At 28.9% G+C, this 14,701-nt stretch overlaps 1 long non-coding RNA gene across 1 annotated transcript; it reads right to left on the bottom strand.

Moving 5' to 3' along the window:
* Window positions 1-3,608: 3,608 nt before the first annotated feature.
* On the bottom strand, window positions 3,609-4,465 carry LOC105113869 (uncharacterized). The gene is made up of 2 exons (XR_840036.1): window positions 4,369-4,465; window positions 3,609-3,890 (listed from the first exon to the last, which is right to left on the bottom strand). It is a non-coding gene; the product is annotated as an uncharacterized LOC105113869 (long non-coding RNA).
* Window positions 4,466-14,701: the final 10,236 nt, after the last annotated feature.

Genomic DNA, 14,701 nt, shown 5'->3' with positions numbered 1-14,701 from the left:
AAACATGAAAGTTGTAGGCAATTGTCTCAGCTTTCTTGTGTAAACAATTCAGCTCATTTGGATTTGTAGAACTCCAGATATGGGCCAAATACTAAATAGTGCTCGGGCTGGAAGACAGATTCAGACTTCTTTGTTGTTGCAATAATTTGGACTTGAAAATGGCCTTTTTAGCTCTTGGGTTTTATATGAAAATTGTAGGTCTATGTCTTACCTTTCCATCCATATAAAGTAGACCTAAATCTGAGATCTATAGCTCTAGATATGACCCAATTACCGAACAGTGTTTCGGTTTGGATTGCACCAACATCTCTTTTCTTAGTTTGGCCATCTTTTTATCCTTTTAATTTCAGTTCTTAAATTCATCAATCAATCCTTTTATTTATGTGATAGGCCTGCATTTAAAATGAACATTTACCATAAATTACAGGTATCTTATATTATTAGATATATTATTATAAAACATGCTTTAGCTAAGGAGTTATTGATACTTCTTCAAGGGCAAAATGATGATATAAAACCTCGATAAAAATACACTTTTAAGTATCAATCATTCTTCTTCTAAACAAATTGAAATCCATAATCCCTATTTCAACCCAGCCCCCACCTCTCTCTATCTTTCTTAGTTGTTCACCATTTAACAAGTATCTCTCTTACTTTGTCTTTGGTTTTTGATGTTTTAGATTCTTTTCAATTGATGGTTTTTTTTCCTCATTTAATTCCTTAATTTTACTCATTTGGGTTGCTTGATTTCTTCTTCTTTTTTTTCTTCTCATCTGGGTCATCAAGTCTTCTTAAATTTTTGATATTATTGTTAATGAGATTGTGGTTAAACCTTAAAATTTCAAAATTGTGGAATTGTTATTGTTGTTTCGTATTGTTTTGATTGATTTTAGTTTCTCCATAGGTCTTATATAGCTTATGAAGTGACAGGGTTATTGAAAATTAAAATCTTGTTACTTGGTATTGAATATATTGTTTAATAATAAGATTATGGTTAAATTTTGTGAATATAAAATTTGAGTGAGTTTGAAACATGAATGAAATGTGTCTCACACACCTTCATAACACCTATAAATAAAATAGCAACCGTTAGAATAATATTTCCTACAAAGAGAAAGGGGTCAAAATAATATCTTATAGCTCCTTCTGAAATTGATGTTAAATTGAGAGTTTTAATAATTAAACTTAAGAGGATGAATATGAACATGGAAAATATGTATATGTATAAGATTTTATAGAATTTCTCTTATTAAGATTTGAGAATATTAGTTGGATTGTTCATGATGATTGTATTCTTAATGGTACAAGGAAGATTGAAGGGATAAGACAATAACAAGGAGCATTAACTTATGCACAAGCTCCATGTAGGTGTCCTGTATTTGCTTTGCTTAGAAGATTCTGTAAGTCTTTTATAATTGAAAATTCTTAATAATATGCATTTATTTATAAAAAATATTAATACTACGAAAGATATGCATTTATTTATAAAAAATATTAATATTAAGAAAGGATAAATTTAACTATTTTTCATGAGTGGAGTTAGTGACATTAGGGTAACTAATTGTCACAAAATGTTTTAATTAGTTTTTCAAAGCAAAGCTAGTGCCGTCAATGTAATTGACTACAAAAATACTTAATTGACTAGATGTTTAGAGTTAAGCTAGTAATGTTAGTGCGACTGACTTGATGGGTTATTAATGAATTATTTAAGTGAAATCAAATAGTTAACTAGTAGAAAGATATATATAAAGTATTAATGAAATAAAAATAAAGGTGTGTATATTTTGTTCAATTGCTAAATTATGTACTCATATTGTATAATAAATTACTTTTAGGCTCATCCCAGACTTGGGCAGAACAATATACCATATTTAGTATTTTTTTTTGTTTAGGTGATGATTATAATGTGATTTTTAACATGTTGACTTTCTTTTGTAATGTAATTTTTAGAATAATTTTCTATACGTAAATGAAACTACTAATATAAATGCTTAAACTTAACTAATGATTTTCTTCTTTTAAGGTTAAAATTTACCTTAAATCTTACTCTTGTTTATTAAATTAAAAATGCATGAATCTAGTCCATAATGTTTTTATATTTTTTGTTTATGTCATATATATATATATATATAACCCTAGTTTTCAAGAAACGTATATATATATATATATATATATGACCCTAGTTTTCAAGAAACCATAACTTGATATTATGCTAAATATGAATTTTGTATTGGGAATGTTACAGGGGGAGTGCTTTATTTTGTGAACCTTACAAGGCACCTAATAAGTGCTTGTTGTTGTATATTTAATTTTTTTTTAATTTTATTGTTTGTGAGACTTTTTACATTCTATTTATTTTACAGAAAAAATAGCTAAGGTGTCAAATAATTCCAATAAAGTTATATGAGGAAACTCATATAAAAAAGAAGGTTAAGGGCAAAATACTAAAAACATTTATTAATAATAAAACAAACTCATTCGTTGTAAATTGTATTCGTTGTAAATTGTATTGTGATTTTTTTTAATTAAAACTAATATTTATTTGCATTATTAATATGAATTTTAGTTTTTGATTTTTTTTTGAAGACATATAATTTCGACATGGTTGTCAAATATGAAAAAGACATTTTTACTCATTCTCTCATTATTTTTAATTATGATTTTTAATTATGATTGGAGGCTAGAACAACTGATGAATTCAATAGAAATCATATTTATAATTTGCCTATGATATTGGCATGAGATATAAAAGTAAGTTGTCATATTTCATTAGTAGTATAATTTGCCTATGATATTGGCATGAGATATAAAAGTAAGTTGTCATATTTCATTAGTAGTTACATAACATTCTGACTCAAGCTAGACATCACCGATCATTAAGTAGATGGTTAAGATAAGGTTTAAGAATAACCGGCTGAAATGAGGGTACAACTAAAAGAAAAAATAGAGTAGAAGTCAAACAAAAAAATAATAGAAAATGGAAAGAAGTAAATGCATATTTAACTTTATATTTCCCTTTTCCTCGTGCTTCTAGTTTAAGATTTTTTTTCTTTTTATTTTGTTTAAAATTTTTTTATTTTTTATTTTTTTATGGAATTTATTTTAATATAATTATTGTCATACAAGTTTTTTGTTATTGTTGTTGTTGCTAGAAGTTTATAGAATTATAATTTTAACTTTTAGGATTATAACCAAATAATAAAAAAAAGTGTGACATTCTAACTAAATTGCCCGACGAAATACTCAATTCCATAGTGTTTTCATGAAAAAAAAAAATTGGTTATATTTTATGAAAAAATTATAGATTATTTTGGAATTTCTAATAGAATTATTCGATGACATGTTGTTTTTTCGTTTTCGTTGGAAATGGTTGCTCACATTCGGAAGGTATAGACAGCAAAATATTTCATTGGCAATCAAAGTGAATTTTTTATGGAATACGCAATTGAATATTTCGTCAGCCATTAAAATTACTAATAGAGTTATCAATTAAAAATAAATAGTTAAATTTGATTTTTTAACTAGAATATTTAATCAGCGATCCTGACAAAAATAAAAATAAAAATCCCAATGGAATCGACAACAAAATACAAATCCTCCGATACATGTTTCCATCAATGATTTTGTCGATGGAGTAATAAAATATTTTGTAGGCTTTTTCCAATTTTCTGCTGGTGAACAAGCAAGGGGGACAGGAAAACAAAGAACAAGACAAGGACACGAAGTCCTCGAAACAGAAAACCCCAAACCCAGCACCCGTTATGTTTTACATTGTCTTTGATGAATCTTTGGTGTTAACGACCGAACATACCCTCAAAATCCTTCAAGGACTGAGACTGTATACCAGAACCCTTCCATGATAAACATAGCCAAACTGGTTCAAAACAAAGCTGGGGGGCAAAGAACATGAGATCATATCCATGTTATATATTTTTTCTTGCTGAACTTCTCTCACTCACATTAGGCAGAGGACAAGAAGTATATATGTTTGCCTAAGCTAATGTAAGATATATTATTGGAACTGGAATTTCATAAATATCCAAGTTGGAAACGAGATTATTATGTAATAGTCATCACCAACCCTTTTCATGACACTGGTATATCCTGTAGGTTTAAGAGCCTAGCAGATATAACGCTGAAAAAGAGAATGGCGTCATTCCTACAAGGACTCAAGGCCTGATTCTTAAGAAGAAAGCTTGGCCAGATTATCACCTCAACCTCAAAGTTAGAAACTAGAAAAACTTATTATTTTCATGTATAAGAAGAGAGAGAGTGATATTTCCAGATTGCAGCATGGTACAAAGCTTTTAGCAACCATATTAAAACAATAAATATATCATGATAAAGAAGAGATTCTACAAATCATACCTGTAATTGTCACTGTTGTTTTATGTCTTTTCCAGCCTAAAAAGACCACTGAATCCATCCCTTTTGTGAGACTGAAGACTTGGAAAAACAGGTAACTTTAGGAAAGTTATTCTCAACTATTGTGAGCCATCTTCCAAAGCTATATATTCTCAACTTCCATTCACTCCTGTATTCTCTCTCTTCTTTTTCTTTATTCTAGTTTGTTCCTTTCACTGTTTTTTTCCTTTTCCTTTTAAGCACTATATATAGAGACTTGGAAACATCCCAGGCTCACCCTTCTTGAGCAAATCACAATCACTGAAACCCCCCAAGATGATCTCTACCCTTCAACCAAATCCAACTGAACTTGTATTAGGCTAAAAACATTTCTAATGAAAAATACTATATTTAAGAGCTAAATTAATAAAATAACTTTTTAAATAATATAAATACAACGTTTTTTATCGTATGCATTCCAATAATAAAAAGTTATTTAGAAAAATCAATTATATTTTAATATCTTTAATGTTAAATTAATTTTAATATAATTATATAACTAATTTAGATATTTTAGATATAATATAATTATGATGTTATTAATTATACAATTAATATGAGTGATTTCTAAAAATAATATAAAATTAATGAAGTAATATGAAAGTTAAAAGATATAATTTAGAATTTATTTATAAGAATATTTTTAATTTTTAGTTTTATATGTTATTATTAAAAATTTAATTTTTTAAAAGTAAATTCAAATTCAAACTTTGTAAAAAACAGCCAACATTTTAAATTTTTATTTTAATTTTTTTCTAAATTCAAGCTTTGAAAAAATGACCACTAACATTTTAAATTTTTAAAAAATAATCACCAACATTTTAAATTTTTTAAAAAATTACTGCCAACATTCTAAGATTTTAAAATTTTAAAAAATAATCCATCTATAAATATTCTCATATATTTTAATATTTTTTCTCGTTATTTTCTTCTCTCCAATCTTTGTTATATTTCATTAAAATTTATCATGAATCATTCTAATTGTAATTTTTATGATGCTTTTGGTTTTGATGATGCCACTACTGTATTCGCTTTTTAAGTTGCTACCACTGTAGTTGTTGAAAAACAATCAAATAATTAAGAGCGAAGAACAGGGTATTGTGGCTCTAATTTTTATCACAATATTGTCAATCGTAATAGAAAGGAAGGTGAGTTAAGGTTATATAATGATTATTTTGCTAAAAATCCTAAATGGAAATGAAAGAAATACCTAATTGCATGACATGGGATGTATATTAGTCATTGTCGTGAACTAACTATAATTCTAGAGGCGTTGGCTTCACAAGATCTTTGGATATAACATGCTTTTTTTGGAATGCTTGGATTATTAAATGATATTAATGCTCTTGATTAGTCATCTATTTTTGGTGCATTTGCTGAAGGTCGTACTGCTCCTATCAATTATACAATTAATGAGTATGAATACACAATGTGATACTATTTAGTAGATTAAATTTGTCCTAATTGGTCAACCTTTGTTAAGATAATCCCAACACCATTAGGAGCAAAGATAAAATATTTTACAAGTATGCAAGAGTTTGCAAGAAAGGATGTGGAGCAGGCATTTGAGGTGCTCCAATCTTTTTTTGCAATTATACGTGGACCTGTTCGATATTGAGATGAAGAAACACTTGTAAATATTATGAAAGCTTGCATAATATGCTTATTGAGGATGAAGAAGCAATGAACCTTGGATTTGACCATGAACATGAAATCAATTCCTTTATATCGATGTCACATGGTAAAATACCACAACTACATGATTTTCTTCAAACTCATAATTGAATTAGAGATAGAGCAATGATTAGTACTTAAAAGTGAATTTTAATCAAGATTTTATATCATCATTTTGCACTTGAAGTATCAATAACTCCTTAACTAAAGCATGTTTTATAATAACGTATCTAATAATATAAGATACCTTTAATTTATGGTAAATATTCATTTTAAATGCAGGCCTATCACCTATAATTTGTGGTAAATGTCTATTTTTAATGCAGGCCTATCACATAAATGAAAGGATTGATTGATGACTTGAAGAACTTAAATTGCAAGGATAAAGAGATGGCCAAACTTAGAAAATAGATGTCGGTGCAATCCAAACTGGAACACTGTTTGATAATTATATCATATCTGAAGCTGTAGATCTCAGCTTTAGGCATACTTTACATGGATGGAAAGGTAAGACATAGGCCTACAACTTTCATATGAAGCCCAAGATTTAAAAATGCCATTTTCAAGTTCAAATTATAGCAAGAACAAAAAAGTCTGAATATGTCCTACAGCTCGAGCACTGTTCAGTGTTTGGCCCATATCTGAAGTTCTAGAAGTTAAATTGACCTCTATTTTTTTCCTGGAAAGATGAGATAATTTTCTACAACTTTTATATTTTCAAGTGATTCCAATTCTGACGTTATCAATGATGTTTTGGGAAGACAAAGAAAATAAAGATTGTCACCAAGTCAAAAGTTGGCCACCCACTTATCAATTAGTCATCAAATTAATAGTTCCTAATTTTGACTCGTAAAAAGAGGCATTTGCTATGCATTTAGACATCTTGGTTTCCAAATCAAAATCATGCTCTTGCTTTCTCTTTTTGTATTTTTGTAATGCCTAAGCTTTGGTTTCATTAATACGAAGTTTATGCTTTTCAATTTCTTTCCTTAACTTAGTTGACTTTTATCTTATTTATGTTCTTATTTTGTTTATTCATTTTTCTTTTTTTTCATTATGTTTAGCTAAGTTTATTATGTCAAGGTGAAAAGGTTTTACTAATAGTGTAAGAATAAGTATAGTGTAAACTTAATATGGACTTTAATGTTTGATACTAACATGTTTTGTATTTGTTATCTTGTTCACTCTTTAATACTTTGTTTGTTAAATGACTAATCTAGATTTATGTTGTATAACACTTGATACAACAAATTCTTGACACTCTCATAGCCCATACTGTATGGTATAACTAACACCTGAGCTATGAAAGGAACTTGATTTGTTGTTAACATAAGTTATAATAATGAATGCTTGACAATATTTACAAGTATTAGTATTAATCGAATAAGATAACTAATGTAATCATGTTATCAATTTATAATCTGATTGGAACCTTCTTTGTGTGTGGTTTCCAATTGAATAATAAGAGTTTATACTATACTTGTTTGACATATCATTAGTGGATCCTCTAACCTTGATATTTATTGTTATCATTATTTAACCCTTATATTGATCTTCTATCTTAAAGTTCTCATCAACTTCTTCTTCTTTTTCTTCTTATTCTTTATTATTATTATTAGTACTACTATTGTTGTTGCTGCTGCTGCTACTACTACTACTACTAGTATTATTATTGTTGTTGCTGTTGTTACTATTATTGTTGTTTATAATTGTTGTTTATAATTTATACAATTAACCTCCCTGTGGTTCGACCCCGGTCTTGCCGGGTTATTTATTACTTCGACACTCCTACACTTGGGAGAAGACATCAATCTTTTGATCATGTCAAGTTTTTGGCGCTGTTGCCGGGGAGGTAAGTTCTTGTACAAATTATAGTATTTATTTTATTTTCTCTTTTCTGTTTTTACTTTTTTTGTATATAACTTTGTTTCTTTTCTCTTGTTTCTTCTTCTTTTTATTCTATTCCTATACGCGCATGAGAGTGTGGTCACGTATATTAAGTGGTAGACTTTGTAGGGCATCCTCATCATTTTCAAAAAATATGGCCGAAGAAGATAATCAATCACTTTATAATGAGAATAATAAAAATAATTGTGTTAAAACACTTAGATACCACATGAATCCCACAAGAACCCCATAAGAACAAGTGCACCACCATCATACATAGTTTTTCCTCTTGATGCATCTCATTTTAATTTTAAGTCAGACATTATTCAACTTTTACCTTTTTTTCATGGCTTAGATTTAGAAAATCAATACTTGTATTTAAGGGAATTTGAGGAGGTCTGTAACAACTACAATGACTCAAATTGTAACATGAACACCATCAAATTAAAGCTTTTTCTTTTTTCATTAAAAGATAAAGCTAAAACATGGTTATAAAATTTAAGACCAAGATCCATTCATGCTTGGGATGAAATGCAATAGCAGTTTTTAAAGAAGTTTTTTCCATCTCACAAAATAAACTTATTCAAAAGACAAATCACCACTTTAACTTAAAAACTAGGAGAAACATTTTACCAATATTGGGATAGGTATCAAGACTTGCTTAATACTTTCCTTCATCATGGTTTTGAAACATGGAGATTGGTTTCACATTTTTATGAAGGGTTAACACCTAGAGATAGGCAAATGGTTAAGTTGATGTGCAATGAAACTTTTGAAAAAAAAGAACCTGATGAAGCAAAGGAGTACTTAGAGTTGTTAGTTGAAAATGCTCAAAATTAGGACACCGTTGGTACTTATGAGGCACTGAGTAAAATTCAACATCATACATCTAGTGGAGGTATATACAACCTTAGAGAAGATCATGACCTCCAAGCCAAGTTTGCATCTTTAGCTAGAAAAGTCGAGGCACTATAATTGAAAAAGAGTAGTAAATTAAGATATGTTGAAAATATTTTGTGTCAAATATATGAAATAGATGAACACTCAACCAATAACTGTCCAACCACAACCTATACTCGCAAACATACAACCCTAGTTGGAGAAATCACCTAAATTTCAGTTGGAAAAATGATAATAACAATGTACAAACTTTACAACTATCATTTCAAGCACACCATAATTTTTAAAATTCTCATGGATATGCACCTCCTTATGCTATACCTCCTATAAGAAATCTTGAGGAAACATTGAATGTATCCATTGAAAAGCAAGAGACAATCAATACTCAACTTGCTCAAAACATGATAGATTTTAAAAATACTCTTGCAAAATTGACATCGGGTCTTAGTTTTCAAGAGAAAGCTAAGTTTTCATCTTCACCACAACAAAATCCCAAGGGGCAATACAATGCAAATGCAAGTAGTTTTGGAAGCCAACACATGGATCAAGTCAAATTAGTCACTACTCTTGAACCTTATGAGAAAGATAATGAGTCAATCTCTGAGGGTAAGGAAGGGGTTGAATTTGAAAATTATAAAGAAAAGACTGATTCCCCATCAACACTTCCATTTCCTCATGCCATGACCAAATAAAGAAAAGTCAATCACAACTTTGAAATCTTTAAAACTTTCAAACAGGTAAGAATCAATATACCTTTGTTGGATGCTATTAAGCAGGTTTCTTCCTATGCTAAATTTTTGAAAGATCTATGCACTACGAAGAGGAAACTGAATGTGAAAATGAAAGCATTTTTAGCCGAACAAGTAAGTGTTATTCTTCAAAACAATAATGCTTTGAAATATAAAGACCCTGGTTGTCCTATAATTTCTTGATTTATTAGAGAATATAAAATTAAGAGAGTCTTACTTGGTCTTGGAGCCAGTATGAATTTACTTCCATATTTAGTTTTTCAAAGTCTCAATTTAGGTGAGTTAAAACTAACTTTTGTAACTCTTTTACTTACCGATATATCTGTAAAAGTGAATAGAGGAATAATTGAAGATGTGTTAATACAAGTCGATAAATTCATTTATCCTATGGATTTTATTATCTTGGACACACAACATGTTGAAGCATGTAATTCATTTTCTGTTATTTTAGGATGTCTGTTTCTTGAAACTTCTAATGCATTGATTAATTGTAGAAATGGACTAATGAAGCTATTATTTGAAAACATGACATTGGAGATGAATATTTTCAACATCTACAAGCAACCTGGTGATGATAATGATTTACAAGAAGTGAACGTTATTGAAAAATTAATTCATGATCAATTTCAAACCACTTCCAATGAAATTGAGATTGATGAATCTGATGATTTGCAAATGATTTATTTTCAGAAAAAAATAAAAGGCAAGTAATTGGAGACCACAAATTGAGAAATTGCCACCACGATCAATTAAGTCCATACCTTCAAGTGTTCATCCACCCAAACCTAATTTGAAACTATTGTTATTCAATCTCAAATACTTATTTTTAGGAGAACATGAAACTTTTCTGATAATAATCTCTTCCAAACTTAATGCACATCAAGAAGGTAAGTTATTACAAACTCTGAAAATGCACAAAAATACATTAGGATGGACCGTAATTGACATAAAAGGAATTAGTCCTTTGATTTATACACATAGAATTTATTTGGAGAAAAATGCTAAATCCTCTAGGGAAATGCAACGAAGGCTTAATCATAATATGAAAGAAGTAGTGAAAAATGAAGTCATTAAACTTCTAGATAATGGAATCATTTATCCTATTTCTGATAGAAAATGGGTAAGTCCTACCCAAGTTGTACCCAAGAAGTCTGAAGTCACTCTGATAACAAATGAGAACAATGAGTTAATTCACATGAGGACTGTTACTGGTTAGCGCATGTGCATTGACAATAGGAAACTTAATTCAATGACTAGAAAAGATCATTTTCCTTTACCTTTCATGGATCAAATCCTAGAAAGAGTTGCAAGTCATGCATTTTATTATTTCTTAGATGGTTATTCAGGTTACAACCAAATTGAAATTGCATTGGAAAATCAAGAGAACTATTTTCACATGTCCATTTGGTACTTTTGTATATCGAGGATGCCTTTTGGATTATGTAATGCACCAGCCACATTTTAAAGATGCATGCTCAGTATATTTAGTGATGTGGTTGAACATTTTCTTAAGATTTTTATAGATGATTTTTCTATTTTTGACGATTCATTTGATGATTGTTTGACTAACTTAGAAAAGATTTTGAGCAGGTGTGAAGAGAAGAATCTTGTACTGAATTGGAAAAAAATGTCACTTTATAGTAATAAATGGCATTATACTTGGTCATATTGTTTCATCAAAAGGAATTGTGGTTGACAAATCTAAAATCGAGTTAATTGCTAACTTGCTAACACCAAAATCTATTAAAGATGTTAGATCATTCTTAGGACATACTGGTTTTTATAAAGATTCATCAAAGATTTTAATGTAATATCTAAGCCTTTAAGTAACTTTCTAATAAAAAATAATATTTTTGAATGGACTAAACATTGTGAAGAAGCCTTTATTAAACTTAAAAACTTGCTTACTTGTGCTCTTGTCATTCAACCTCCTAATTGGTCATTACCTTTCGAAATAATATGTGATGCTAGTGATTATACCGTAGGTGCTGTTTTGAGATAAAGAAAAGATAAGAAACCTTATATGATTTACTATACAAGTAAAACTTTAAATAGTGCTCAAATGAATTACACTACCACTGAAAAAGAATTATTTGCAGTAGAATTTGCATGAGAAAAATTAATTAGTATTTAAAAGTGTATTTTTATCAAGGTTTTATATCATCATTTTGCATTTAAAGTATCAATAACTCCTTAACTAAAGCATGTTTTATAATAACATATCTAACAAGATAAAATACCTTTAATTTATGAAAAAAAAATTATTTTAAATACAAGCCTATCATATAAATGAAAAGATTGATTGATGAATTTAAGAACTGAAATTGAAAGGACAAAGACATGGTCAGACTTAGAAAAGAGATGTTGGTGCAGTCCAAACCAGAATACTATTCGGTAATTGGGTCATATCTGGAGCTATTGCTCCAATGCTTGTTACACAGGTTAAGGAGAAAAGCTTAGGGAATCAAACATTGCATTATCCATGTATCAGTATTTGCAATCCGAGTTATTAAGCTCGAAGAGGTGTCTCAACACCTAATGCCCTGAGACCAACTAGTCTAGGAGTCATTAGCCGAAAGCTCATTACATGGGTTAAAGATGCATGGTGTTTTAAGTTATATGTATATATACTAAAAAAATAAGAAAAAAAGAGAAAAAAAAATAATAATCGTAACCCAAGGAAGTTAACCTTAAACATTAGAACAAAAATTTTGTTATCTTCCATGAAAAGCCCCATAACTATGTATTGATATATTGAGCATAATTTTTTTTATTAATATCTTATTTAAGAGGTATTAAGCAGATATATAAATTTATTGAGAGTTTGTTTATCCAGATAAATTAATGGAAGTTGAATGATGAATACCTTGCTTTGTGGAATTTACAAATTATTTTTCTATTTTAATGCTTTGATTACTAGGGATTGGTATTAAGCTAGTTAGGGGGTGTGATGAGCACTAAAAAGTGTATTTTTATCAAGGTTTTATATCATTATTTTGCACTTGAAATATCAACAACTCCTTAATTAAAGCATGTTTTATAATAACATATCTAATAAGATAAGATACCTTTAATTTATAGTAAATATTTATTTTAAATATAGGCCTATCATATAAATGAAAGGATTGATTGATGAAAATAAGAACTGAAATTGAAAGGATAAAGATATGGTTAGACTTAGAAAAGAGATGTTGGTGCAGCCCAAACTAGAACACTATTCGGTAATTGGATCATATCTGGGAGCTGTAGATTTCCAATTTAGGTCTACTATATATGTATGGAAAGGTAAGACATAAGCCTATAACTTTTATATGGAGCCCAAGATTTAAAAAAAGTCATTTTTAAGTCAAAATTATAGCAACAGCAAAGAAGTCTGAATCTCTCTTATAGCCTGTGCACTGTTTAGTGTTTGGCCCATATCTGGAGTTCTAGAAGTCCAAATGACCTCTATTTTTTTTTCTAGAAAGCTAAGACAATTTCCTATAACTTTCATGTTTTTAAGTGATTTCAGTTCTAATGTTATTAATGATTTTTTGGGCAAATAAGAGAAGATAAGGATTGTCACCAAGTCAAGAGTTGGTCACCCACTCATCAATTAGTCATCAAATCAATAGTTCCTAATTTTGGCTTATAAAAGGAGGTATTTGCCATGCATTTAGGCATCTCGGTTTCCAGATCACGATCATGCTTTTGCTTTCTCTCTTTGTATTTTTATAATGCTTAAGTTTTTTTTTATTAATATCTTGTTTATGTCTTTCCTTTACTTTGTTAACTTTTATCTTATTTATCTTATTTTGTTTATTTATTTTTCTTTCTTTCATTATGTGTAGTTAAGTTTATTATGTCAAGGTGAAAAGGTTATACTAATGGTGTAAGAATAAGTATAGTGTAAACTTAACATGGACTTTAATATTTGATACTAACATATTTTGTATTTGTTATCTTATTCACTCTTTAATACTTTCCTTGTTAAATGAATAATCTAAATTTATGTTGTACAACACTTGGTACAACAAATGCTTAGCACTTTTATAGCCCATACTATATGGTATAACCGACACCTGAGCTATAAAAAGAACTTGATTTATTGTTAACATAAGTCATAAGCATGAATGCCTGATAATATTTACAAGTATTAGCATTATTCGAATAAGATAACTAATGTAATCATGTCAACCATTTATAATCTGATTGGCCTTCTTTGGTTGTAGTTTTCATTTGAGTAATAAGATTTTATACTATACTTGTTTGAAATACCATTAGTGGATCCTCTAACCTTGATATTTATTATTATCATTGTGTAATCTTTACATTGATCTTTCATCTCAAAGTTCTTATCAACTTCTTTTTTTTTTCTTCTTTACTACTACTACTACTACTACTACTACTACTACTACTACTATTACTATTACTATTATTAGTAGTATTATTACTATTATCACTATTATTGTTGTTATATTATTGTTGTTTATAATTTATACAATTAACCTCCCTATGGTTTGACCCTAGTCTTACCGGGTTATTTATTACTTCGACACTTCTACACTTGGAAGAAGACATCAATCTTTTGATCGTGTCAACAATTCAGGTCTTATTTTATTGGCTCACCTGTTGTTGTTTTTAGTGATCATGCAGCATTGAAATATCTTCTTTCTAAGAAAGATTTTAAGGTTAGATTGGTGCAGTGGATTTTGTTACTTCAAAAATTTGATATCATAATAAAAAATAAGAAAGGCACCAAAAATGTTGTTGCAAATCATTTGTCAAGATTGACAACATATTCAAAAATTGACATCACACCAATAGATGACTACTTTCCAGATGAATCTTTACTTTCTGTCTCTACAATGCCTTGGTTTGATAATATTATCAATTTTCTTGTTTCAGGATAGTATCAGCTTATTGGTGTACCCAAGATAAAAGAAAGTTCTTAAACGAAGTGAAGAACTTTTATTAGGATGACCCTTATTTATTCAAATATTATCTTGATCAAATATTTCGAAGATGCATTCCTAACAATGAGATAAGTAGTGTCATTAAATTTTATCATTCTAAGGCATATGGGGGCCATTTCTTATCAAGGAAGA

This window comes from Populus euphratica, unplaced genomic scaffold (assembly GCF_000495115.2).
Source record: "Populus euphratica unplaced genomic scaffold, PopEup_1.0 scaffold459.1, whole genome shotgun sequence".
Lineage (NCBI taxonomy): Eukaryota > Viridiplantae > Streptophyta > Magnoliopsida > Malpighiales > Salicaceae > Populus > Populus euphratica.
Note: the sequence above shows the minus strand (reverse complement) of the source record. Positions and strands in the feature narration are given on the sequence as shown.